General features: G+C 47.9%; 1 long non-coding RNA gene across 2 annotated transcripts in view; it reads right to left on the minus strand.

Annotated features, from left to right (window-relative positions):
- The window catches only part of LOC131830717 (uncharacterized), a 42,943-nt gene extending 18,253 nt beyond the window's left edge, over positions 1-24,690 (minus strand). For both annotated transcript variants that reach the window (XR_009353323.1, XR_009353322.1), the window contains exons 1-2: positions 24,393-24,690; positions 14,815-14,903 (exon numbers count right to left, since the gene is read on the minus strand). This is a non-coding gene — a long non-coding RNA (uncharacterized LOC131830717). The remainder of the gene's footprint in view (positions 1-14,814; positions 14,904-24,392) is intronic.
- Positions 24,691-26,078: the final 1,388 nt, after the last annotated feature.

Genomic DNA, 26,078 nt, shown 5'->3' on the forward strand with positions numbered 1-26,078 from the left:
CACTACACCATACAATGAGAGGAGAAAGAGCCCAGATTCAGCAAATACCCACAACATCTGTGTTAATTACATATACCACACGAAGATGTTTCCAATTCCATCAAAGCCTGATTGCACCTCTATGCATGGGAACTGGACGAGATTTAGACATTTTGGTTGCCGTTCTAGCCCTCCAAGATTGTATGTACCTCTTTCAGGCACACAGAGATACTGGACCTTCATGGATAATGACCAGACACTTTTTTTTTTTCTTTCAAAAAAGCAGAGGAAAAAAAAAATAATGACACATTTTTAGCAAGCAAGGAGATGCCAGAAGGTAATTGCTTTCCAAATTACTGTAAGTTATAAATGGATCAATGATTTCCTCTGGAGTTGGAATCAACAGTAATTAGCAATATGCAAATCCCACCCTGAGCCCTTTACTGCCCACAATGAAGGGGGAGGCACCCTAAGCAGTCATTTGCATTCATCTGGAGGAGGCCCAGATGGGTGCACCCCAAATGGGGTTTGCAGGCTGTGAACTGAAGGAAAGTGGAGGGGAGCAAAGTAAATCTCTGTCCTGCTGAAGTTGGGGCCGGGGGTCTAGGGGTGCTCCTCAGAGCTCTTCTAGCAATAGTCTCGGCCCTGTCCCCAGGTCAGCAAAGAAGAATCTGGATCAAATGTACAGTGAATTGGGGGAAAGGTGTGGAAACTGTCAGGATTAACTTCTGTGTGGCATCGGTACGTCTGTCCGCTGAAGGAAGAAGTTGGCTGGGGTGGGAGGAATGAGCCCTGGAAGAAAAGTCCGGGAGCCTAAGCACCAGTCCTGGCTCTACTCTACTTGCCTTGTGTCTGGAGCCAGTCGCCTCTCCTTGCAGGTGCTTGTGAGAAGAGAGGATTGGACCAGGTGAGGCTCCTTCTGTTCATTTATTCATTCACTACAAGCACTTCCTCTACCTATTGTGTGCCAAGCACTAAGAACAGAAACCCAACTAAAACTTGTTCCCACCATCAGCAGCTCTCAGTTTGCCAGGAGCAAAGAATGTGTAACAAGATCATCTTTTTTTTTTTTTAAGATTTTACTTATTTATTTGACAGAGAAAGAGAGAGAGGAGAGAGAGAGTGTGTGTACAAGCAGGGGAGAGGGATGGGGGAGAGGGAGAAGCAGGCTCTCTGCTAAGCAGAGAGGCCCACAAAAGGTTTGATCCTAGGACCCTGAGATCAAGGCCTGAGCTGAAGGCAGATGCCCAACCCACTGAGCCACCCAGACACCCCAGCCAGATCATCTTAATGATGGATTCTAAGTATCGCAAGACACATATGAATAGGTTCACTCCAAGTGAATCTGGACAACTTCTTGGAAGAGGTGACATTTCTGTTGGGCCTCAAAGAATGACTCTGTATTTCATTTCCAAGCAATTCAGTTGTAGCTCCATCTGGGGCCACAGAGGGTTTAAAGCAACACTCCTTGAGCTTTTCTGAACACACAAATCATCGGGGAGCACATATAAAATGTCCATTCTTGGAGCCCATCTCTCACAGGGTCCCATCGGTCCATCTGGGACTGGGACTGAGAATCCGCATTTTAGCAAGCTCACCAGTGACTCGGGGACAGTAGGCCTGCGGGCCACATTCTGAGAAAGGACTGGTGCAATCCTTCCTGATTCTATCTGTATTGTTCAAAACAAAACAAAATCCTAAGGGCTGCTTCCAGATACTTGACAAGACACTTGACATTTGATAACTCCTGAAACCTCCACATGGGCATCCCCTCCCAAGAAGCAAACTACCCACTCCCGACACCCGTGGTGCCACCAAAAACCATGAAGAGCCTCTTCAGAGCTGAGTACCCATATTCCATTCATTCTGTGCAAAGGGCCAGGGACTCGGCATCTGTCCTCCAGAAGCACCCCTGAAGCAGTCTGGGAAAAGGTTCCCAAGCTGTTCAGCTGGTCCCTCCCTGCCGAGTGGTGACCAAGCTCCCTGAGCTGGAGGTACCTCATCTCCTCCATCCCTGCCCTGGTGCTCCCAGGGTGCCTGGTGCTCCCGTCTGGGAAACAGAAGGCATGGAGGGCATTACCGTAGAGAAAGCCGGACTGTCCTGAACCGAGAGCTCACCGCCTGATCGTCACCTGGCTGGCTCGCTCCACACGGCCAGGCGGACCTCAGCTAGATGTCATCGCTTCTGGCAGGTCTCCCCCGACCAGCCCACCTGATACCTCGCCAGTCTAGCCTCGTCTGGCCTATCTGGGATGGCCCTTCAATGATGCTCCCCGATCCACCATGCCTCCAGGTCCAAACGTCTTACTCGGTCTTCTCCCCTAGATTCCAGGCTGCTCCTAAGACCCGTTTAAACCACAGAACGTGGCAGAGGTGATGCTGTGCCTTAGGAAGGCCTGGCAGCTCCCTCTTCTGTGCTGGTGGAAGCCTGGGACCCTGATTTAGGAAGTCCAACTCCCCTCCTGGAGAGAGTAAGTGCAGGTGCCGCACGGAGAGTGAAAGGCCCCAAGACGACATGGAAAGAGAGACTCTGCCAACCCACCAGCCATGTAGCCACACAGGTGACCCTCAGCAGGATGTGCAAAGGAGCCCAACCTGTTGAGCCCAGCCCTGGTTGTAGGACTGTAAGCAAATGGAACAGGGTGTGTGTGTGTGTGTGTGTGTGTGTGTGTGTGTGTGTTTTAAGACGTTATTTATTTATTTGAAAGAGAGATAGAAAGCATGAGCAGGGGCAGGAGTGATGGCAGAAGGAGAAGCAGGCTCCCCACCGAGCAGGGAGCCCTACAGTGGGCTCAATCCCAGGACCCTGGGATCATGACCTTAGCCAAAGGCAGACACTTAACTGGCTGAGCCACCCAGGCGCCCCAGGTGTGGTATTTTAAATCACTGAGTTTTAGGATAGTGTGTTACACACCAACTGATACCTGATACCTTATCCCTCTGTTTCACCTTCTTCTTGCCATTATTACAAAGAAACAGAAAGTCTCTGACCGCCTCCTCTAGAAGGTAGGCTCCCCGGGGTGGGAGGGGCTGGTTGCTCTATGCTGCATCCCCACCCGCTGAGCCTTGCCTGGCACAGAGCCAGAGCTCCCCAGTATTGGCTGAATGAATTCACCACCCCTCCGCTGAACCTCAGGCTGGACCGGGGAAAATGTAAGCTAAGAATCCAATGCCCTTGAGCTGATGCTGCCAGAGGGAGAGTCAGGAAGACGTGTTGATTGTCCATTAACAAACTTCGCACGCATCCAAGCAAACTTTTAAAGGCTAAAGAAAAACCATTAGTGAGGAGTTTCATGCTTGTTCAGAAGCACCAGAAACAGCTGGCTTTCAAGCAGCAGCGAGACTGCAGCTCCCCAGGGGTCGCGGGACGCAACAGCCGAGACCAAATGGCCCTCGCGCCTGATCTCTGCACAGTCCTGGAGCCAACAGCTGGCCTTGTGTGCTCCCTTCCAGCGTGCTGCGCTCCGCTCCAAGCTTGCCCACCCTGAGGAAGGACATTTCTCCAGCAGACCCTCAGCAGCCACCTCCTGCAGAGCACAGCCAGCTGCTGATGCCAGAGGAAGCCAGGGGTCCCCTCCAGGGTGAGCAAGCTGGCTACATAGGGGACAAAGGGAAACAGTGCAGGAAGATGCCTCCTGGCTGCTTTTTGCACAAACGGCCCCCTGACACCAAGCCCCTTATTCCCATTTGCATGCTCTTCTGGTCTCTTTGTCCTTCCCTCCCTGTCTATGTTGGCGAGAGCCGGAGGAAACTTTCTAGGCAGCAAGCGGCTGCTGGAAAGCATGGGAGTGTATAAGAGTGCCATCTGCCAGGATCTTCGGAGTCCCTAAATCAGTTGACAATGGGACTGGGGGAGAGGTTGGACCTGGTCCACCCCCATATCTTGAATTTTTCTAAGTTCCCTTGTCTTCTCTTTATGGAGATTCTCTCAGCACTTTTTTGAAAGTTAAATTAGGCGATGTATTTCAAGTAGCGGTTCTCACACGTTGCTGCACATCAAAATCGTTTAGAAGACTTGCTAAATCACAGATTTCTGGAGCTCATCCCAGAGTTTCAGTAGGTCAGGAATGAGGCCCCCAAATTCCACTGCTAACAAGTTCCCAGATGATACTGATGGTCGTGGCCCAGGGACCACACCTAGAAAGCCATTCACGTAACATAGGAGAAACTTAAATATAAACATCCATACATAGACACACACACACACACACACACACACAATACATGAACTCAGATTTTTCTGGAATTGTCCCAGTTTTAAGTCAATAGAAATATATAAATCATTTTAAACTGTCCCTTCTACAGGTCTCCAAGGGCTGTCAAGAAAGCAGCCTTGCAGCAGAGTGATTATAAAGGAAAGCAGAGAGGAAAGGATAAATATTTCAAAGGCTCAGAAATTGGTGTTCCTCACAGGACCAGAAAGAAGCCTGGGAGTGTCTGGAGAAGAGTAAGAGGAAGCACGCATTTTCTGAATGCATTAGCTAGGGAGAAGTTTGAGGCGGAGGTGGGCTTTGGGGACTGGGGATAGGGAGTGGTCAGTGTACAGGGCTCGAAAGAACCTCTTCCTCCAGCTCTACAATCCGGTGATCGATTGTGTCTCACAAGCACAGCAGGTTCAGGCCCTCAGACCTCCCTCCACACCTGCAGAATCAGGGTCTGCGAGGGGGCGCTCTGCAACTGGAGACACACCATTCCAGTTCAGAATGCTGCGCAATTAAGGAGTTCCTCCCTGGGGTGACGCCAGTGTCCTTAAGGATGCAAGGGGCAGGCAAAGGGCAAGTGGGCACTTTGTGGTTCATGCAATCAGAAGATTGGGTCACTTGGGAAGATGAAAAAGTTCTGGAGATGGATGGGGATGATGAATGCAGAACAATGGGAAGGGACTCCACGCCACAGATCTCCACCCTTGAAAATGGTGAAAGTGGTACATTTTCTGTTACGTATACTTGACAATGATTTAAAAAAAATAAAGACCCATCAAGAAGATAAACGTGCAATCAATGAGATAAGTTGGATCTGATTAGTTACAAGTTATCCTCTTGATGTTGTCAAAAGGTATTGGACGGAGTGCAGAAAGACCGAAGAGAATGTTTCACGATATCTCTGCCCACTTGTATGGGTGGTCTGATTCTAATAACATATACTGAATAAGGCCAAAGATCTTCAGGATAAATAGGAAGCAATATTCCTGGTGCATAGCCAACACCCTTTGTTTCTTTTCCGGGCTCTCAGACAGTATTCTGATCAACAATGGGGGCTTTCTCAGGCAACACCCTTCACCTCCCCCTGTCCTCAGGAGGCCCTGGTTCCCGCAGGTGCCTGCGGCTGGGAAGGCTTCTGTTGTAAATTTCTACACCAACACTCCACACTCCACTACATGCTCCACTCCCCTGGGAGCAGAGTCCTATTTGGCCGCCACAGATCTGTTCCCCAGAACGTCAATGCCAAACCAATTGAAAAAGCAGAAGTTCTAAACCTGCAAAGCAGAAAAAGCAAATGACCCCCTAGGGGATCCCAAATTCCAGGATCCCCCAGCCTGGCAAGTAAATTGTCAATGCCATCCACCTCCTTCCCCCAACACACACCTGTTTATAATGAAAGTGTTAAGTCAAACATAGGAAATGCTCTCATTTTGCCCAGGAACGGAAGAAGCATTGCCTGCTTACGCATTCCAAGATCATCGAGGGGCTCTGTCTGGTCCCGCTATAATGGAACCTCCTCAGCTGAATAATGGTGGAGTTCTCCAAATACCACGCCTTTCACCCTCTCCCTCCTCAATGCCTACTGGACCAACCAAATCAAGGAGCCAGCACTCAATTACATATGGCCTTGAGTCTTTTCCTGGCATAAATCACTTGACAGTGATGCAAAAGGTGTGGGTTTGGTAGCCAGAGAGCTTCAGGCTGGAGATGCGCCCTGCACCTGCCGGCTGTTCAACTTTGATTCTGAATCTTGAAATCAGCATCTGTGCTCAGAATTTAAGACACATAAGCCATTAAGGTACAGAACTGAGAAGGGGAGCCGAGAGAGTGCTCAGCCCTATTCAGGCACCCCAGCAGCTACCCTCTGAACACACCGCAAATCTTCCAGACACTGAAGAGCACCTGCTCTCCCCTACTCCCCAGACCTGGTTTTCAAGCTTGAGGCACAGCTTCGGATGCTCAGAGAGGCTGGAGGGAGCCTCAAGTGTCTATCCTTCTAGAGCTCTCCCAGTCATTTCCCTGGAGCAAACACCATAACACAGAGTTCAACAAATGTTCAACAAGGACTTAATCAATCGGTGGAGATGCAGAGTTCTGTGATCCTTATGATGGACAGGGAGGGGTAATTCCTTGCAGGCATCATTATTATCAGGTTCCATTGTAATCGCGAGAAAATTCCATAGAATATTAGATGCCTTCACATGAGCATTAACTGAGCTGCCGAACACTCAGTCGTAAGGCCAAGGGTCCCAGCAAAGTTGTTGTTAATTATTCGACAGCAGAGTCTCTTCCCATACTGAGACGCCTTATTAGAGAAATAACCATCTTCGCCAAGACATACTTTGTTTGCTGCAGTTGTGAAAAAATAAGGAGGCCGTGGATGAATTTGGGGAGGAGAGCTGAGAGGCCCAGTGGTTATAAATAGATGGCTGATGGTTACTCAAGTTGATGGCAGAGTCACATACATAGAGAATGGTGGTGGGGGGGAACCTCATTAACTACAAAAATCATTAGCAGAGAAAGAAAGAAGGGAAGGGGAGGGCTGAAAGGAGAGGTGTTGAGCTGCTAAGGGAAGGTCATTTTGGAGGAGACGGAAATCAAAAGCTGGAGCAGGTTCCACGGGTCACATTGCAAGGGAGGAGCAGAGAGCTGGTCATCTCTCACATCCCTCCGCGGTTTTCCACAAAAATAAGGCAAGAGGCTGGAATGTTCATTCAAATGCCTAGGGTCTCTGTCTTCCATACCAATGTTCAGGGTTGTATGGCAGCACTCCCTGCAGGCACAGGGGTCTGCAGAGGTGACCCTGACCCTCTCCACGCCATCCAGGGGCATGAGAGGTCTTCCATGATCCAAACAGTAGTCAAGCCAAGACTCAGAATGGAGCCAGGGAACCAGAGGAGCCCACATCCTAGCTGATGCCTGCTCCCCAAATCCGAGCTCCTTCTTGGACTCTCCAAGTTCTCCTGGGCCCTGCCATTGAGTACGGATCGCACTGACTCCTGCCACATCCCAGGACCTAAGGAGGAATTCATTCCCTTTGACTTGATTCATTCAGCTAACCCATGCTGTGCTCCTACTCTGTGTCAGCAAACAAGGAGGTACAGACACAGAGGATAATGTCAGATGAGTGAATGAGTGCTAAATCTTAATAATAACTTTAATAAAAACTGGTATTTGCTAAACCCACATCAGATGCTAGGCTCTGTGCTAAGGGCTATCTATTACCTTTTCTCCTTAGCCCACAAAGAAAGCATTATTATTCCAGTTTTACAGATCAGGAAACTGAAGTTCAGAGAATTGAAACAGCCAGGCCATATAGCACATAGGAATGGGTAGAGTTGAAACTGAAGGCCACAGCTGCCTGCTCCAGCATTTGAAGGAGTCAAAACCTAACTGAACAATGAGGTAAGCGTACAGAATAATAGACGAAAGAACCAGACCATGCGGACACCAGCACGAGTGGGACCAAGGAGGGAGAGATCATGGGTGGGAGAGGCCAGGGGTGCTCTGCAGTGGGGCGAGGTCAGGGTCCAAGGACACGGCTCTTTCCCACTCAGAAGAACCCATACATGTTTGGCCAGCGGTTTCCTAAGCTTTGATTCTGGCTGCCTTTCCATGTGGAACGTGTACCATCCCTGAGATCTGATCGCAGTCTGATTCACTATTCACACAACAGTCATTTGCTCAACTCCTATCGATGTCCTATGGAGATCCTTGGAAAAGATTATGGGCCCCCAGGTAAAACCCAACCCCATGGTGAATTTATATTACAACATTCTGCTTTATTTAAAAGCTACAAAAGGACTACTTAATATATTTGAAGATTTGTGTGCATGCTCATGTGTGTCCTTGTATAAAAATATGCCTAAACACAAAGCCCTAAGCCCAGGGTGTATAGAAGTTCCACATTCTCCCTCAAAGCAGATAAGCAGGTGACTTACAAGAAGCAGTGGCTTTGGCTACCTTGTTTAAGAATAGTGGCCATATTCGAATAGCCAGAGGAATATTGAAAAAGAAAGCCAAAGTTGGTGGCATCACAACTCCAGACTTCAAGTTCTATTACAAAGCTGCTATCATCAAGACAGTATGGTACTAGCACAAAAACAGACACATAGATCAATGGAACAGAATAGAGAGCCCAGAAATAGACCCTCAACTCTATGGTCAACTAATCTTCAACAAAGCAGAAAAGAATTTCCAATGGAAAAAAGACAGTCTCTTCAACAAATGGTGTTGGGAAAATCAGACAGCCACATGCAGAAAAATGAAACTGGACCATTTCCTTATACCACACACACAAATAGACTCCAAATGAATGAAAGACCTCAATGTGAGAAAGGAATCCATCAAAATCCTTGAGGACAGCACAGGCAGCAAAATCTTCGACTTCAGTCACAGCAACTTCTTCCTAGGAACATCACCAAAGGCAGGGAAGCAAGGGCAAAAATGAACTACTGGGACTTCATCAAGGTCAAAAGCTTTTGCACAGCAAGGAAACAGTTAACAAAACCAAAAGACAACTGACAGAATGGGAGAAGATATTCGCAAATGACGTATCAGATAAAGGGCCAGTATCCAAAATCTAGAAAGAACTTATCACACTCAACACCCAAAGAACAAATAATCCAATCAAGAAATGGGCAGAAGACATGAACAGACATTTCTGCAAAGAAGACATCCAGATGGCCAACAGACACATGAAAAAGTGCTCCACATCACTCAGCATCAGGAAAATACAAATCAAAACGACAGTGAGATACCACCTCACACCAGTCAGAACAGCTAAAATTAATAAGTCAGGAAATGACAGATGCTGACGAGGATGCAGAGAAAGGGGAACCCTCCTACAGTATTGTTGGGAATGCAAGCTGGTGCAGCAACTCTGGAAAACAGCATGGAGTTTCCTCAAAAAGTTGAAAATAGAGCTACCCTACGACCCAGCAATTGCTCTACTGGGTATTTACCCTAAAGATACAAATGTAGTGATCTGCAGGGGCACGTGCACCTGAATGTTTATAGCAGCAATGTCCAAATAGCCAAACTAGGGAAAGAGCCTAGATGTCCGTCAATAGATGAATGGATAAAGAAGATGTGGTATATATATACAATGGAATACCATGCAGCCATCAAAAGAAATGTAATCTTGCCATTTGCGACAACATGGATGGAACTAGAGGGTATTATGCTTAGTGAAATAAATCAATCAGAGAAAGACAACTGTCACATGATCTCCCTGATACAAGGAAGGGGAGATGCAACGTGGGGGGTTTGGGGGTAAAAAAAGAATAAATGAAACAAGATGGGATTGGGATGGAGACAAACCACAAGAGACTCTTAATCTCACAAAATAAACTGAGGGTTGCCTGGGGTGGGGGGTAGGGAGAGGGTGGTAGGCTTATGGACATTGGGGAGGGTATGTGCAATGGTGAGTGCTATGAAGTGTGTAAATCTGGTGATTCACAGACCTGTACCCTGGGGCAAATAATATATGTTAATAAACAAATTTAAAAATTAAAAAAAAAGAATAGTGGCCATAATTTAGCAGTATATGCTGTACCCTTCGGAAAGGGAAAAAAAAATCTGTCACATGGTCATTGCCAGGGATCTCAAATCCTTTATAGGATTTTCCCAAAGATCCTTCATAACACCTACCCACATCCTTCCTTGAGTAGGAGAGAAGGAATAACAGTACATGTAGTATCAAAGGTAATGGGCATTGCCATAGCCCATAAGATCTAGAATGCCTATAGGGGAGTAGTAAGCACCCATACCTCATCACCCACACGTGGAAAAGGGGCTGGAAATGGGTTTCAGAAGACACGATTTCTTCTCTGGACCAGTCCTGTCTCAGATCAGACCTCACATAGAACTGTCAGTCTCTGTAGGTAGAATGCATCTGAACTTCAGGCGAGAACTGAGCAGAAGGTACAGGAAGAGATTCAAGGGAAGGGTTTGCTTCCTATGCCCAAGTACCGCTGAAGACTTTGAAACCCAAGTAACCCCAGGAGATACAAAATCCCACACCCCAAACCAAGCTCTATCCCATCTGGGTTCATTATTAACCTGCGCAGACTTCTTTCATGAGCATCACAGGACATCAAGATGGTAGAAAGATCTTCGGGCTTATGTATTTCACAGCACTCACCGTAGCACATACCCCCGCCAGTGTCTATAACGCAGCCTGATGAGTCACAGACCTGTACCCCTGGGGCAAATAATAGATTATATGTTAATAAAAAAGGGGGAAAAAAGATGGTAGAAAGTTCTGTCATATGGCAGAGGAGGTGGGAGAGGAAAGGAAATAGAATATGTACTCATTGCCAGGAATGTTGGAGCCAAGTGGGTCTGCTGGAGATGCCTGCTTTCAGAGAACATCAGTGTATTCACAGCAGCTCTCGCGGGTTGTTCTGGGAAACCTCGCTCTCCCTGAGATGCACTGCTGTGCCTTTGTTATCAGAACAGGCCTTCCTGGAGGCAAGTCCACATCCTCTGATGCCCCATTCAGAGGCTTCTTGAACATGAGGAACCATGGCAAGTCCCTTCCACCTTCACTAGCATCTTCTCATGGAGTCCACGAGGCAACTCTGCTCACGGGGGAGATTTTTAGACCGCCACATCAAGGAACTGGGTAGCTGTAATTAAATGTGTGTGGGGGTGTATGTGTGTGTACAGCCAGAAGCTACACACACACACACACACACACACACACACACACAAATACAGCAAATGGCAACATATAAATACCCATTTGCTTAGATGCATAGATAAAAAGATACAAGCAGATGAATGGGGAGCATGGTCCCACGCGGAGCCGAAGCAGTATCACCGCTGGGACTCACATGTGTTTTGGACTATCTGACAACTTGGTCGTTAGGAGAACTGAGGAGTTTCCAGCAAGGAATCTCCTGAGGGAAGAGGGAGATGAGGAGAAGCTTGACCTAATGTCAAGTCTTCAAGGTGAGAGAGAAGGCATGCTTCTGCTGAGAGTGCAGAATGTCACCATCCCTGTCCTTGCCCAGCCCCTAGTGGTCTCACTTGGGCCCTCTTAGCTAATATCAGCTAGCATTAGAGAGCATTATGGGAAACAGGTAGTTTTGGGTGCATTCGCCTGTTTAGCCTCTAAACAATCCTGAATCAGGTACCACTGTTTTAGTCTTACTACACAAACCATGGTGTTAAAGCTCAAAGAAATCAAGAAATTGCTCCAGCATGGACAACTCCCCAGTGGGAGAACGAGGCTTCAAAGCCTAATCAGTTTGAACCCATTACCCAGATTCTAACCTCACACCATCCCGATCCCCTGGGGAGAGAGGGCCTTCAATAAAAAATGAAAGAGCAGGACGCCTGGGTGGCTCAGTTGGTTAAGCAGCTGCCTTCGGCTCAGGTCATGATCCCAGCGTCCTGGGATCAAGTCCCACATGGGGCTCCTTGCTCAGCAGGGAGCCTGCTTCTCCCTCTGCCTCTGCTGCCACTCTGTCTGCCTGTGCTCGCTCTCCCTCCCCCTCCGATAAATAAATAAAATCTTTAAAAAAAAAAAAAAAGAAAGAGCCCTACCTCTGGCTGTTTTTTAAGGCAGGAGCTTCGGGCAGGGCTGCTCTGGGAAGCACAAAGTAGAGACAGCTATTCCCTCCAACTGTGCCACGGGCTGCCATGTGCTAGTCCCTTGAAGGTTCTGGGCATTACCAATGCTTCCGTGGAAGGGCAGGTATTCCCAGAGGGAGACTGGGATGCTCTGTGGCGGAAAGTGGTGGAGGTGGGGAGAAGGCAGAGTGTCCTGTGGTCATGTCCAGCAGAGGTGGACAGGCACAGATGGCCCAGGGACAGCAGAGTCCAATAGAAACCTGCAGCAGCTGACCCGACTTGCTTATGAGCTTCATAAGAAACTTCCTGGGAACACTTGAGGGGCTCTAGCAAGGACTGGGGACCTGCATTAGCAAGAGGGGTTGTGAGCCAAGAAAGCATAGATCACTGGTGATACGACCCACTTTTCACATCTAGTCAACCCAAGGGAGAGGAAGAGAGAACTATCAGATCTTTTTTTGACTGATCCTGATTTCTTTCAAAACAAAAGGCTAAGTTAGATGGTAAAAAAAAAAAAAAAAAAAATTGAATAAAATGTGCTTCAAAATTAGGGTAATCATTTCAGTTACCCAATGCCACTCTCCCCCTAAATCATCCTCAATATTGATGAGAATCTTTGGCTTAAGTCTCTCCAAGTGTTCTGACCCTATCTGACCATGCAGGGAAGTATCTATGGGCTCTAAGAGAAGAACCTACAGCCCCGATCCCTCAAGCCAGGGGGGGTTATACCCCCACATCCACCTCCACACGAGCTCATGCGTACCCATACCATGTAGACAAGACAGGGTTAAAGGCTCTGCATTTTCTCAGCAGATGCCATGTAGAAAAGTGCTGGCCTGGCACTGCCCTGTGGGTTCAGCAATCAGGCAGGGTAGGCTAATTAGTCAGTCTGAGATCCATGGGGGAAATGCTGACGAACTCAATAAGCAGCAAGTGCCTGGCCCCCAGGGGTGGGGGGTGAAACCATATCAGAACAGAGGGGCAGCCGTTCTGAGGGCGGGGGAAGGACAAACAGGTGCTCTCCAAGGAGCCCTTTACCTACTGACCTCTTCAGCCTTTATTCCAGAGATAATTTTCAAGCAACATTAAAGAGGTCATACCCAGAAGCAGACCCATAAATATGGAGAACACGCTGGTGCTTGCCAGCGGGGAGGATGGGCAGAAAGGACTGAAGGCGAGTGGGAGTTGCAGGCTTCCAGTTACAGAATGAATGAGTCGGGGCGATGAAAGATACAGCATGGGGAATTCGCCCAATCACTACCTGGTACACCCAAAACTAATGCAACATTGTGGGTCAACTATACGTCCATTTAAAAAAGAAGCATAATTTAGAAACTTGAATTGTATGATTTAAAAACAAACTGAAAAATGAAGATGTCTTACCAAGCACGAGGCACTGTGGTCATGCTTTCCTCAGACCCCTGTGCCTTTGAAACAGGGGAGGAGTGGTGACAGACGGATGATGCCAAAAGTCCCAGAGCTTAGCACAAGGGACAAAATACACTATTAACCCTGGAATGTTGGTTCTCTATCCCATGGTGCAGGAGCAGAGAGTATGGGCATATTATGGAATACAATGCAAACTCTGCAAGAAGGTTTTTAATTCCATTTTTGGGGGAATTAAATAAGCTCCATGCCCAGTGTGGAGCTCAAGGGAGGGCTTGAACTTATGATCCTGAGATCAAGACCTGAGCGGAGATCAAGAATCAGATGCTTAACCGGCGAACCCATCTAGGTGCCCCAAGAACTTTTTTTTTTTTTTTTTGTAAGATTTTATTCATTCACTGACACAGAGAGAGAGATCACAAGCAGGCAGAGAGGCAGGCAGAGAGGGAGGGAGAAGCAGGCTCCCCGACGAGCCCAAACCCTGACGTGGGGCCCTACCCCAGGACCCCCAGATCATGACCCGAGCCGAAGGCAGAGGCTCAACCCTCTGAGCCACCCAGGTGCCCCCCAAGAATGTTTAAAACAGAGCAGAAAACTATAGGATTAGAGCTACACTCCCAGACCCCAGGGCACAAGCTCAGTCTCATCTAGAGTTGGGGTTCATCAGGGGACAAACAGAAGATATCTTTATTCTTTGTCTTTATCTAACAATTCTAAGGGTTACATTTCAGGATCTTCTCAAAATAATAGCAAATTAAAAAAAAAAAAATAATAATAATAATAATGGCTTAATGACTTGCCCAACCTCACCTAGCTCATGACTGAGCTAGAAGCATAGGCTAAGTGTGCCTGATTCTACCACCTGACTCCGTGAACCTAAAACCCTGTTCAGACCACAAGTAAATCCTGGAGGCTCCTCGACTATTTCCCAGATTCTATGAGAGCACAGAGCACACCCTGGCAGGCAGGGAGAGAAGGGTATCTAGAAAAAGAACTGGCCAGACCCGGACGGAGCAGGTCCCTGACAGAGCCTCGGGAAACCCTGAAATAAGCAACGATTGCCCCTTCCCTTGTAGGTAGAGGGTGGCCAACACTGGGTGATTATGAGAACAAAATGTTTCTTCCTCACTTCATGCAATACACCTTTCTTTTGATGTGTTGTGACTGAGGACATCACAGAACCCACCAGTTGTGAAAACCTGATTTCAATTTGATATATTCACACACTTTCTGACCTTGGTGGAAACATTATCACGGTTTCTAAGTATTTCTGAAGGTTGAAATTCATAAAGCCTGGGTGAGTTTTTATTTCACTGGCATATCTTTATTTCACTTACTCCTTTGCATGTCTTCCAAATAGAATGACATGCCACAGGCAGCAAAAGGCAGGTCTGCAGGCTGCCCCGTGAGGGGAACCTTGCTGGGGTGCTGGGGCCGGCAATCCTGGAGGACCAGAGCCTCCCCACCTGCACAGTCCCACTCACAGGTTATAGTCGGGAGGAGGAGCAGGACACAGGTAGCTGTGGAATTTAGGCACTCAACAGGTAGTTATCGGGCCACCTGCTCTCAGCACTGGAGACACAACATCGAAGCAGAGACAACAGCGGTTTCAATGAGTAGCAGAAACTGAGGCAAATTCACACTCTCCAATGGGTATTGATATTACCTGAGTAATCGCACCAGGAACCCAGGAACCGTATTCTTCCCCCGCTACTGATGAAGTTCACCTTCCCGGGTCTTAGTGAGTGTCCCAGCCTGTAAATGAAGATGGTAGTAACCGCCTTTAGGTGTGAGGTCTAGGATAATTAACAAGTTTAAAATCCATAAAATTAAATAAAATACGTAAAATAGAAAACACAGTGTAGCATGGGCTAATGATGCAGGCTGGGGTCAGAGACCTGAGCTCAGGATGACTCCGAAGTCAGTTATCTGGTGAATTGCAGAGAAAGGTGCTAGGACAACATCTGGCATATAGGACCACGCCATCAGTCTGAACTTTGATTAGGGAGGATCTAGAAGCGACTGCTCACTGCGTAGTACTTCCTAAGCATCCAGTATATGAACCTCAGTCACCTTTCCTCTCACCTCCTCTTTCCTCAGCTACATGACCGAAGCGTGCTGGGGACATGATGAATGTTGATGAACCTGTGTGTCCAATCTCTGACTTCGCTACAGACCAAAGAAGCAAAGGATTTTGAACCTTTCGGTTTGTGGATCCGTTGTCCCCGAGAGGAGCCGAGCGGTCCTTGCCTCTGAATGAACCATGCTGGCCTCAGCCACCCAGGCACACGAAGGGTTTTGTTCAAATTTTGTAGGGCTTTATCACCCTTCATAATCCACACGGTGGCAGTGCGTTCCCCCCACTGGACGGGGCAATAGACAGAGCTCTCCTTACGTGATAAAAATAAATACACAGAGCCCAGGGAAGTGGGGGGGGGGGGGGAAATACAGCAGAAACATGTCAACTGAGTGAAAAGGAAATCAGTTCCACATGCTATCTTCAAGGCGAAATGGAACCCACTCCACCAAAGGTAGATGTTGAGTAAGAAGCCCAGGCCTGGAAAGCACACACAGGAGGAGAAAATCTCTCATCACAGCTCCCCTTGACAGCCCTCCCACTGGTCTGCAGCTGGGGGGGAGGGAGTCTGCAGCTGGGAGGAGAGAGCTGTTCTTACAAAGAAGCAACAAAGAAGCCAGTTGACAATCAGAGGAGAACAGATGTCTCCACTTCCTCCCTGGCACCTTCACGCTGCTTTCAGCTTAATTAGCCAACTGCACTCCCCTCACACCTGGATGGGAATCTGGATGGGAATCTGGATGGGAATCTGGAAGGCTGAGTAAATCCCCACTGGGCCAGTGAAGGGCAGTCCACACCTCCAGGCTCCGGAAAGCCAGCCACCTGTCCAAGGATGAAGACTTGGGGATGTAGGACCTTGGACTGATTGCAGGGGCCAGTCTGAAGGGAAGCAGACTCCCAGGAAAAGCTCTTACTTCCCTGCCAGGCTGCAGCTCCCAACCCCTGCCGTCCGTCCTTCGGAGGGGAAGAGCACCTGGAGCCTTTCTCAGCACCTTACCTGTATGAATTCATTCACCCCTGGCAAGAATGTTAAAAAAGTGAGAATGTCATTTTGCACAAAGAGATTAAATAATATGACTCAGGTCATACAGCTATTCAGTAGCAGAACCGGGATTAAGACCCGGGCATTCCAGGGGCACTGGGTGGCTCAGTTGGTTAAGCTCCGGTCGCAATCCCAGGATCCTGGGATAGAGCCCTGGCTTGGGGTCTCCCTGCTCAGCAGGGACTCTGCTTCTCCCTCTCCCTCTGACACTCTCTCATGCTCCCTATAGCTCATAAATAAATAAATAAATAAATAAATAAATAAAACCAATCTTAAAAAAACAAAACAAAAACACCTCCAACTCTAGAATCCTCACCATGACACTAGAAACTGATGGGTGAGCTCACCAGCGAGCAGAGACGGGTGAATGGATTTGAGGTCTGAAGACAAACAGACGGATGTCATTCAGCCCATCAGGCCAGAGAGCCCGTTTGGGGCCAAGCTGCCCTAGAAAGATCAGCTGAGGAAGGAGATGTGGCTTCTGCTCTGGTGAGGCTTCCTGGCTAATGATAATGACTGATGTTTCTTGCACACTTACTGGCACCCCAACCTCATGCTGCAATTTCCATCCGACAAATGAGGGAAACTGAGATGCAGAGGGAAACATGCACAAGGCCACGCAGATAATGGAGGTAGAGCGGAGCTTGGAGTGTAGCCCTGTGTGTCTCCAAAGGAGGCAAGCTCATCCTTCCCTGTGCGGGTCTCAAAGGCGACACTCATCAGGTGCAGGGATGGGTCAGGGGTGGGAGGTCCTCTTCCCTGAGCCCTGTTCTGTGCTATAGAAACCTTGGGGCTAGAAGAGCTAGACCTGGCCCTCGTCCCCATCAGACCTACCTCTGGCTCTCTTGGATCCTCGTGGGAGTGAAGCAGAACTTGGGCTCAGCCCCTAAATCCTGTCACTGCCGCCCTTCTCCACCAGGGAGCTGGGTTTCCCAGCAGCGTGTCTTCCGAAGGTACCTGACTTCTCCAAGCTCCTAGGAGAGTGGGCAGATGCCTGGAGGGATCTGATCTTCTGAGTCTTCTGTGGAAACCGGTCCAGCCTGCTCCGTTCCCACCCCCCCCCCCCACCTGTCCTCTTGCTTCCCACAAGAGACAGTGAAATCGGCCCAACCACCTCTCAGAGATGCTCTCTGTGATTTCAGATTTTTGTAAAATGGCTCTTTTGAACATTTTGAGAAGGTGCTTCCAAAGCTCTGAGTTTGGAGACACATTGAGGGTTCTCAAACTCACAATCCTCATGACCTAGCCCGGACATTAGCCCAGACAACCTTCCTTAGTTTGAAAAGTGCTCTGAGATTAATGTAGCTACTCCTGCTTTCTTTTGAGTCGTGTTAGCCTGGTCTATTTTCCTCTATCCATTTTTAATCGATAGTCCAGTGTTGTTTTTTCATTTGCTGTGACTATGTCTTTTTATTGCTTTTTTTTTTTTTTCCAAAGATTTTATTTATTGATTTGACAGACAGAGATCACAAGTAGACAGAGAGGCAGGCAGAGAGAGCCGGGAAGCAGGCTCCCCGCTGATCAGAGGCTTAATCCCTGAGATCATGACCTGAGCCGAAGACAGAGGCTTTAACCCACTGAGCCACCCAAGTGCCCCCTTCCATTGCTTCTTTTAAACTACTGATGTTCAAGGTGATATAAGTGGGTTAATATCTATCACATTTGTTACTGTTTTCCTATTTGTTGTCCTCATTCTTAGTTCCTCTTTTTGTTTTCTACTCTTTTTCTTGGTCTCTTGTGATTTTAACTGAGCATTTACTATGATTCTATTCTCTCTTCTTTCTTAGCATATTGGTTATCGTCTACAAGTGTTTTTGAAAAGCTGCCTCGGTCATTCCTTTCCAGCTTTCTTTCTGCCAATCCAGACTATCTTTGTGTTCTTCAGAAGTCCGTTCCACACAAGCCACTTCCTGCTCTCTGTGGGTCACAGTGGGTCATCAGTTACTCCCTTAACAACTTCATTATTCAGTCCCACGCCATTGCCGAGCTCTGCCTTCGGGAGTTGATCATCACAGTTGCCGTTTACTGAACATCTGTTATGTGCCAGTCACGGTCCTGGATGTTCTTGACTGCTTCAGTACAGGGGCATTACTATTCCGGTTTTGGTAACTGACTGCCAAAATGTCCTTCATTCTGCAATGTTTTCATCATTTTCTTTCCAAGAGAAATTAGGACAGTGCAGAGTCTGAGTTGACACCTAAACCCTGATGTCACCTGCTCTTGACAGGTTAGAGCCCTGACTTCCTGATTTCCTCCCATATTCTTTGGGGGGGGGGGTGCATGGAGGAAGGATCACTTGGCTTTCATACAGGCATGTGCATATCATAGTTTTTTTAATTAAATGTATTTTAATTTTAAAAAATTCACAGCAGAGGCATTTGAGGCTGGGTATTGGAAAGGATGACTTCACCCCTTCTGGGCATTCTGACGTCATCTTTGCTATAATAATAATATTGCAGTAAAAATGATAGGGGGCACAAAACATTTGGGGGCACGCTGTCCACAGCTGATTCCATCCATGATGGCCATCTTGCCCAGGTGATGGCCTTTGGCTTGTCACTTCTGGGAATTTGAAATGGAAACTTTGAGATCGAGCCATAGAAGGGAGCAGGTCAGCAGTGGAGCTGAGCTGAATCACACTCCTGGTGAAGCACTAATGTGAGGTCAGGGCATTCTGCTGCCACCGTATGCCTGGGAAGAGCCTTTCCTGTGACTTCAGATTCTACTTGGAATCCAGCAGGCCCTTGGCCCTTCCTTAAGCTAACTCCAGGGACTTCTCTAAGATAAACTGATTTTGCTCCCCACAAAAATGAAATGCACGTCATTCACAGGACTATGACAGAGAGTGTCTTCAGAGCTTCCGATCATGCACAGACTATAACCAAACTCCCAAGGCAGGTAGGTGCTGAGTTCCCGGCACACACCCAATGATGTGGCCGAGGCTGAGGAAGGGAGAGAGAGCAGGGGGTGCCGCAGGCTGGTCCTATTCCATCATGGAGGGAAGAGCCAGGAGTGAGAGCAGAAAGCCTGGCTTAGCCCCAAAGGGAATGGAAAGAAAGGTTCAGTGCTTGCCCCTCGCCCGCTGCCAGCTTGCTGGCTGCCACAAAGATGGGCTGGGTTGTTTCCCGGGCTGAGCACTTCTCCGGGAGCTGGGAAATAAACCACAATCAAGCCCTCACTGACACCTTTGCCAAGCCAATAAACTGCAGTTCGTGGGAAAGGTAAGCTCATCCAAAGGCAGTTTTCACTAATGAAAAACTGTGCAAGATATGAAAGTCACGGTTTTTTTTCATAGGGGTCTTAGGATGACTTACAAAATTTTATGTGTCTGCATCTAGAGTGGGGGTGCTTATGTGCACACGTGTGTGGGCTTTGTGGGGGACAGGGAGAACTCTTTGGAAGGGAAAGCATAATGCTAGAAAAAGCCATTTACAGTGTGTCCTTGAGCAAGTTACTTAAACTCTTTGAACTTCAAATTCTTCACCCGTTAAAAAAAAAGAAAGAGATAAATCACCCCATGTGGTCATCGTGAGGGTTAAATGAATGACCTAACATGTAATGCCTAGCTCATAGTAAGCACTCACTGCGGCTATTTTTTTTTTTTTTTAATTCAACTGGACTTGGGGATTCTGTCAGTTTCTACCACAAGATCCACCCCCCCAACTCCTCACTGTCTGCATAGGCTAGAAGGTCCTACCCGCATTAACCTTAGCCCTCTATTCTTAAAACAGAAACCCCACAGCATTCTTCTGCTATAATTCCTGTCCCCATCTACGCAAGTTGTTCAAGGAAAGCAGCCAGAAAGGAAGTGCTAAGCAACCGGTCAGCGTTCATTGACGGTCATCGTTTGCCTCTGCCCCCCGGTCCCCTGTCAAGTCCCCCGGGTCCATCGCTGTGCCTAGAGCACGGGCTGCACTTGGTCCACTTACGAATAGCCTGAACTCAGGTCACACGACTCTGGGTCTCCTATTTTAATACAACCAACCAGATTGTCTGTTTTTAAAAGCCCAGAATTCTGGTACCTCTTGAGAAGTCAGACAAGAGGCCGTGCTGGGCTCTCCTTCATCTTTTAGATGAGGCAAGGACTTTCCACTCTGCCACAGTCCTCACTGCTCCCTGCTGCTTCCCATCGCTGGCCTGGCCCCAAGGCATCTGCCATGTAGGGGTCAGAGCCGCATACTTAACCCTCCGTCAGTCTTCTGTTCTGTAAGAAGACCAACAGCATGGGCTTCCTGAAGTCCTTAGCACAATGCCACAGGAGGAAGGACCGTGTTTTGCCCTCCAGACTTTTCCATAGGAAAAGGGCACTGGGTGGGGAGTCTGGCACCTGGGCTGTGTGTGAATTCATCCTCCCCTCTCACCTCTCTGGACTTCATTCTCTCCTGTGACTTGGGACACCTGGATACGTAGGACTCGGAGATTTACGTTGGCACTGCCTTGTCATAATGCAGAGTCACCTATGGTCTGGTTCAGTCGGGATGGAGCCCCAGGCTATCCCTGAGTACCTGGCTCATAGCTCAGAGCTCATCCTATCAGAAAGAGGCCGAGTGATGGCAGGAGGGCAAACTTGTGCAGCCACTCTGGAAAGCAGAAGGAGGTTCCTTGAAAAGTCAAAAATGAAACTATCCTTCCATCCAGCAATTGCACTACTAGGTATTTACCCAAAGAATACGAAAATACTTATTCAAAGGGATACGTGCACCCTGATGTGTATAGCACCGTTATCTACCATAGCCAAACTACGGAACCAGCCCAAGTGTCCATCAACTGAGGAATGGCTAAAGAAGAGATGGTGTGTGTGTACATTGGAATAGTACTCAGCCATAAAAAGAGTGAAATCTTGCCATTCACAGTGACATTTTTGCTAAGTAAAATAAATCAGAGAAAGACAAATACCATTCAATTTCACTCTTAAATATGTAGAATTTAAGAAACAACACAAATGCAAATGAGTAAAAGGGGGTGGGGGAAGAGAGAGGGAGGGAGTCAGATGGAGAAACAGACTCGTCAGCACAGAGAACAAATTGATGGTGACCAAAGGGGAGGTGTGGGGCGGGGGGGGGATGGGGGAAATCACGGATGGGGATCAAAGAGTGAGCACCCGCTGTTGTACGCTGTGTGAACAAACTTGTAGTTCACCTGAAACTAACACTACGCTGTGTGTTACTAAGTGGAATTTAAATAAAAACTTTAAAAAAAAAGAAAAAGAAACAGGCTGAGCTGAGAACTCCCAGCCACGGAGCCTCAGCAGGAAGGAGAAGAGCTAGAAATTTCTGTCTCCTGCTGGGGCGTTTCATTTACCACCAAAGACGCCTGGTGGGTGGGTGTCAGAGGAAGGGGAGGCTCTGGCTGGGGCCAGGCGCACAGTAAAAACTTGAAGTGGAGGAAAAAAAAAAACATTAAAGGCAAGAGGATAGGGAAATAAAAGGAGGAAGAGAGGGACAGAGGCTCCTGGCTGAAGGGGCACATAATTCTGGACTAAAATAAGATTTAAATCCCAGGGGGATAAAAACAGTAAAAAGGGTCATCAATTTGTGTCGTGACTTATCCCAGTGCCACCCCAGCTGGTACCTGGTGCCACAGTTTCCCCCCAGGCTCCACCCTCCCTGCCCTGCAGAGAATGTGCTGTCTGCTTCCTCTCCCCACCCGCCCCTCGGAGCCCTGGCTGCTTCCAAATGAGCCCTCAGTTCTGTGAGCTGTTTTCTTAGATTGCATCTAACATAAAGTGTTCCACTAGAATAATTTTGTTTTCATTTCACCGAGCCAGAGAAAAGACCTGAGATGCTTTGAAAAAGGAACCAAGCCCCAGCAGTTTTAATAAGCTAGCGGGTGGGGTACTGAGAGTACTTGAACAGGGATTTAAAACAAAGTAGAAGCGCTAGAGATCCAAAGGGAGAGAGAGAGAGAGGGAATGACAGAGAGATGGAGAGGCAGAGAGATAGCAGCACACGGAAGTAGATCTTGGAGCCGTCTTTTCACACCTGGACCTCACCTGAAATCCAAGGCAGGCTCTAGGAAAATGAGTGCCCACAACCAGAACGTCCCCTGTCCACAATCCCCATCTAACGGCTCTGGCCTGACATGCTGTCCCTATAGCTGGCGCCTTAGGCCAGTCTCATGAGACACAGCCTCAGTCCTGTAGTCATTCAACACACATTGGCAGGGTTTAAAAACTGGGGAAGCCCCTCAAGGTCGGAACTATGTCTCTTTCATCCACTGATGCCTGCCCAGTGCCTGACATGGTCCTGGGTTGCTAATAAACATTTGTTGACCGAATGATTACTTTGTGCCAGGCACTGACTGATCTAGGCCCGAGGGGACCTCATGGAGAGTAAAAGAAGCATAGCCTCTGTCCCATGGAGCTTACAATCTGGATGGAGAGATAAAGATCTCAAGAGACCATTACACTATGGCATGCTAAGTAGCAGCTGGGGGAAGTTCAGAGGGCTAAGAATGCACACAGAAGAAGCAACTAACCCAGACTCAGCGAGACAGGGAAGGCTTTCTGGAGGCAGGGACCTTCAATCTTGAATCCTTAGACACAAAGGAGGAAAAAGAGCCATCCAGGAGAAGGGTGGGTGATGGGGAGGGGACCATAGGCAGAGAGGGAAGAGTGTTGTGAAGGCTTGGGTTCAAGACAGGATGGGACCTCAAAGGAACAGAAAGAGACCTGGGGAACCAGATGCTGGAGACAAGGAGGTGAATGTTTGGAGAGAGCCTGGTAAGGGGGAGCAGACCATTGGACATGGGACCTCAGAAGCCACACTAAGGTGAGTAGACTTCAACCTAAAGCCATGGAGAACATTCAACAGACATTTATTTAGCACCTTGTATGTGTCAAGACCGATCTTCAGGGGCGCCTGGGTGGCTCAGTCGGTTAAACGGCTGCCTTCAGCTCAAGTCATGATCCCAGGGTCCTGGGATCCAGCCCTGTGTTGGGCTCCTGGCTCAGCAGCGAGTCTGCTTCTCCCTCTCCCTTTGCCTGCCACTCCCCCTGCTTGTTCTGTGAAATAAATAGATAAAATCTTAAAAAAAAAAAAAAAACTGGACTTGGCATTGGGGATATGGAAGGAAGCCAATCAGGGGTGATCCTTGCCCTCATGGACTTCAGTGTAACGCAGGGAAGAGACAAGAATCCAAAAGTAACTGAATAAACCAATGTGTAATCATGACGGGAGATAAACAATCCAAAATAGCCCAGCAGCCCACCCTGTGGTGATGGATACCCATAAGCACAGCCACATATGACTTGTGTGCACTGAAAATGTCACTAATGTAACTGAAACACCAAATGTGTCATCTTATTTAATTTTTATTATCTGAAATTCAAATTCAAATAACCAGAGGTGGCTAGTGGCTACTGTGTTGGATGGTATAGAGAAGCATGAACTCAGATCTGAGAACACGAAACAGAGGGGCTGGTCTCAGGTAGGGGAGCAGGTGGGCATTCCCATTCCTGGGGGTGTGACATGAGGTGGCACAGTCCCGTCTCGAGACCCCTAGTACGTGGTGGAAAGAACACTACAGCGAGAATACATGAGATCTGGGTTCTAGCCCTGGCACAGGGCCACACACACTGGGCAGTGTGTTATTCAAGCCCTGCATTTGCTCTGAGCCTCAGTTTGCTTATCTGTAAAACAGGAGCAATGGTTCTATGTAATTCACAGAACTGTTATGAGGGTCAAAGGAAAGTCTGTATTTAGAAAACTTCGAAGACTATAAATACTATATGAACGTAAGGTATAATTTTAGTATCTCTTTGGCTCATTCCGGGAGAAATGCACACCCATTGCAGAAAAATTGGAAAATGTAGAAAGATTCAAAGCCAAAACAAATCTGTAAATAACGTACTGTGTTAGCTGTCTCTTCCGTCATTTTTCCTTACATGGGGTGCATGTCTGTAATTTTTAAAATGGGTTCCTAGCGCATACCTGCATACTGCCTCATATTCTACTTTTTCCCCCTAACAATATATCACAAAATATTCCCCTGCATCATTAGATGGTTTTCCACAACATGGTTTTCAATGGCTGCAAAGTGTTCCATAAGAAGTTGTCATTTTACCTTCAGAGCCCATTACTTCCTTCATTAGCAGGTTGGGAGTGAGTCAAGAGAAGTCCCCTACCTGCTTCATCTCCGCTGCGGGGCTGGCATTGGGCCCAAGGATGCTGCCAGCATGTTCGAATGCACAGAGCCCGGTTCCTAGATTCTGTTGCCTCCATGCCCCCAAACAAACTGAATTGTGTGGGAGGAAGTTTCCCAGGGCACTGGGGTGATCCCACCCCTATCTGTGAAATCGCTTCTCCTGGCCCTGGAGCTGAGCCAAGCCCAGATGGCCGAGTTGCCAGGCCCACCAGTGATCACACGTCGGCACTTGGCCCCCAGCGCCGTGTGGGTGGAATTCTCCAGGGGGTGACCCTTGAGCTCCCCGTAGCCACCCACACCTCTAGCAGGCTGCTTGGGGGAAAGTGTGTTTTCTTTGTTACCAGTAAACCACACTGGACTTTAATATTTTCAAAGTTCAGGAGGGCCCTGGAACCCCGGAGCGGCCCTCCTGCCGAATTGGTTTTTCAGACTGTGCCACTTTAAACATGATTCAAGAAAAATTACCGGAGCCTCCACTCCATCTGTCTCTGGAAATGGTCTTTGTGCTTAGATCATTTGCCAGCGACACTCCATCTCCACAATTACCTTGGCTATTTTATCTTTATCTGTCCGGAACACTGAAGGGAAAGCAACAGATAACACTATTATTTAAGCGACTTGTTCAGCTTAAATACTTTTGCACCTCAGAGTGTGAAATACCCCACTGCTGCCCTGGCCTTCCCCTGGGGACAGTGACGAGCCCCCACACTGTCTGTGGGTTTTAAACATGATAAAGAGAGGCTGCTGATGGAAGCGTTGCATCATAACTGGGCTGCATTCTTAGGAGTGCAGGGGACTTGCATGGGACCGAGCCCCTCCTCACAGCTAGAACCACTTCTCCATGTTCCCTAACCTCCTGGTGGCCTCATGGCAGAGACTATACTCCAGAAACCCTCTAGAACCAGCATGTCTTCGAGGCAACTGGATGTTTCTGCAGTAGATAAAGCTGTGGCATGCCTGAGAGGTCAGGATGAAAAAGCAAGGATCAGACAGCTAGGATGTGACCCTACTTGGTCCCTACATCTTTATCTTTTTCCATGTTTATTCCCTAAACACCCTATAGACACCAAGAGGAAGAAAGCTGCTCCTGCATGCCTCCTGCCTGCAGGGAGGTAAAAAAATCAAAAGATAATGAACAGAGCCAGGCAGTCCATGCCAGGTTAATAAGAACAGCTAGCACTTAACGGAGCTCTTACTACGTGCCAGGCATTCCATGTAGCACTTCATCACATCTTCTTATTTACTCCTCGCAACTATCCTATGAGGTGTGTGTGATGAGCCTCATTTTTCAGATGAAGACACTGAGCTATGGGTGAGATTAAAAACTTGCCCGGCATCATATAAGCTGTGGTGGCAGCCAGAGCTTGCTGCTTTGTGAGGAAAGGGAGCACTGCTTCCAAAGGGAGCACTTTCAAGAAAGGAAAGAGAAGACACAGCCCCATTGCTAATAAAGCCAATCCATCTGCCACTTCCGGTGTTAGGACCAGAGACTGATAGAACCAGTGAGTGGTGAACACAGCTCTCCATCTAGCCTGTTCTCCTCTAGAGACCCATCCCTACATTGCCTACACAGGGTGTGGTCCTTTCAGGATTTCTTTCTTTCTTTCTACTCTTTTCTCCCTTAAAAATGAGACTCCATTCTTTCCACTTAAGGATTGGGTCAAAA

This window comes from Mustela lutreola, chromosome 4 (genome assembly GCF_030435805.1).
Source record: "Mustela lutreola isolate mMusLut2 chromosome 4, mMusLut2.pri, whole genome shotgun sequence".
In the NCBI taxonomy this organism is placed as follows: Eukaryota; Metazoa; Chordata; class Mammalia; order Carnivora; family Mustelidae; genus Mustela; species Mustela lutreola.